The sequence below is a fragment of the Ovis canadensis genome, chromosome 7, assembly GCF_042477335.2.
Source record: "Ovis canadensis isolate MfBH-ARS-UI-01 breed Bighorn chromosome 7, ARS-UI_OviCan_v2, whole genome shotgun sequence".
Lineage (NCBI taxonomy): Eukaryota > Metazoa > Chordata > Mammalia > Artiodactyla > Bovidae > Ovis > Ovis canadensis.
In genome coordinates, this window is record NC_091251.1 from 58362244 (window position 1) to 58364389 (window position 2146).

Here is a 2146-nt window from a genome sequence, read left to right on the forward strand (position 1 = left end):
ATGATGGGAGAGAAGGAAAGATTCTCTCTTCAGGCCTAGGAAGGCCAGAGAATTTGGTGCTGGCCTCTGCCCTGAAGCTCCTTGAAGGGACCAGAGCCAGAAATTCCAGAGCAGGGTTGGGGAGGTCAAGAGAAGCTGATGAGGACTGAAGTGCTAGAGGCAGAAGGAATCAGGGATTGGATGTTGGTTTTAGGGAGAGCCTGAGGTCAGACCAAAATTAGGATGAGGGTTGGAAAGGAGGGTGGAGTTGGTCAGGTAGAGTGGCTTGATTCAAATGCAAAAGATCCAAAGAGACACCAAAGCTCTGACAAGATCATGTTTGACTTTTGAAATAGCTCTGTCCTTGGAAGGTAGAAAGAAACTATATGAAAGTCCCAGTGGAGAATATAAAGGAATTGTTCAGATCTATACCTGCCTCAATTCTTTCAATGTTTGTAGTTACCATGTAATTACCATGATAATGCCCGTTTATGCCCAGTGTAGTAATATGGAAAGAGTCCTAGTCAGGTTTCTGGGGTCTGGTCTCTTCAATAGAAAGAGACTTATCTCTCTGAGTCTCAGTCTTCTTATCTTTTAAATGGGACAATAATAATGCTCTAAATGTGCTGACAGGTGTAAGGTAAGGTGAAGTTATTCAGTCGTGTCCAACTCTTTGCAGCCCCATGGACTGTAGCCTACCAGGCTCCTCCGTCAATGGGATTCTGCAGGCAAGAATACTGGAGTGGGTTGCCATTTCCTTCTCCAGGGGATCTTCCCAACCCAGGGATTGAACCCAGGTCTCCTGCATTGGAGGCAGACGCTTTAACCGCTGAGCCACCAGGGAAGCCCATAACTTTGGAGGTAATTAAAGATGATGCTGTGAAAGTGCTGCACTCAATATGCCAGCAAGTTTGGAAAACTCAGCAGTGGCCACAGGACTGGAAAAGGTCAGTTTTCATTCCCATCCCAAAGAAAGGCAATGCAAAAGAATGCTCAAACTACTGCACAATTGCACTCATCTCACATGCTAGTAAAGTAATGCTCAAAATTCTCCAAGCCAGGCTTCAGCAGTACATGAACCGTGAACTCCCTGATGTTCAAGCTGGTTTTAGAAAAGGCAGAGGAACCAGAGATCAAATTGCCAACATCCACTGGATCATGGAAAAAGCAAGAGAGTTCCAGAAAAACATCTATTTCTACTTTATTGACTATGCCAAAGCCTTTGACTGTGTGGATCACAATAAACTGTGGAAAATTCTGAAAGAGATGGGAATACCAGACCACCTGACCTGCCTGTTGAGAAATCTGTATGCAGGTCAGGAAGCAACAGTTAGAACTGGACATGGAACAACAGACTGTTTCCAAATAGGAAAAGGAGTGCGTCAAGGCTGTGTATTGTCACCCTGCTTATTTAACTTATATGCAGAGTACATCATGAGAAACGCTGGGCTGGAAGAAGCACAAGCTGGAATCAAGATTGCCGGGAGAAATATCAATAACCTCAGATATGCAGATGACACCACCCTTAAGGCAGAAAGTGAAGAGGAACTAAAAAGCCTCTTGATGAAAGTGAAAGAGGAGAGTGAAAAAGTTGACCAAAAGCTCAACATTCAGAAAATGAAGATCATAGCATCTGGTCCCATCACTTCATGGGAAATAGATGGGGAAACAGTAGAAGCAGTGTCAGACTTTATTTTTGGGGGCTCCAAAATCACTGCAGATGGTGACTGCAGCCATGAAATTAAGACACTTACTCCTTGGAAGAAAAGTTATGACCAACCTAGATAGTATATTCAAAAGCAGAGACATTACTTTGCCGACTAAGGTCTGTCTAGTCAAGGCTATGGTTTTTCCAGTGGTCATGTATGGATGTGAGAGTTGGACTGTGAAGAAGGCTGAGCGCCAAAGAATTGATGCTTTTGAACTGTGGTGTTGGAGAAGACTCTTGAGGGTCCCCTAGACTGCAAAGAGATCCAACCAGTCCATTCTGAAGGAGATCTGCCCTGGGATTTCTTTGGAAGGAATGATGCTAAAGCTGAAGCTCCAGTACTTTGGCCACCTCATGCAAAGAGCTGACCCATTGGAAAAGACTGTGATGCTGGGAGGGATTGGGGGCAGGAAGAGAAGGGGACGACCGAGGATGAGATGGCTGGATGGCATCACAGAC

At 44.9% G+C, this 2146-nt stretch overlaps 1 non-coding gene across 1 annotated transcript; it reads right to left on the reverse strand.

Moving 5' to 3' along the window:
- Positions 1-751: 751 nt before the first annotated feature.
- Positions 752-823, reverse strand: TRNAW-CCA (transfer RNA tryptophan (anticodon CCA)). Its single transcript has one exon. It is a non-coding gene; the product is annotated as a tRNA-Trp (tRNA).
- Between the last annotated feature and the right edge of the window lie 1323 nt (positions 824-2146).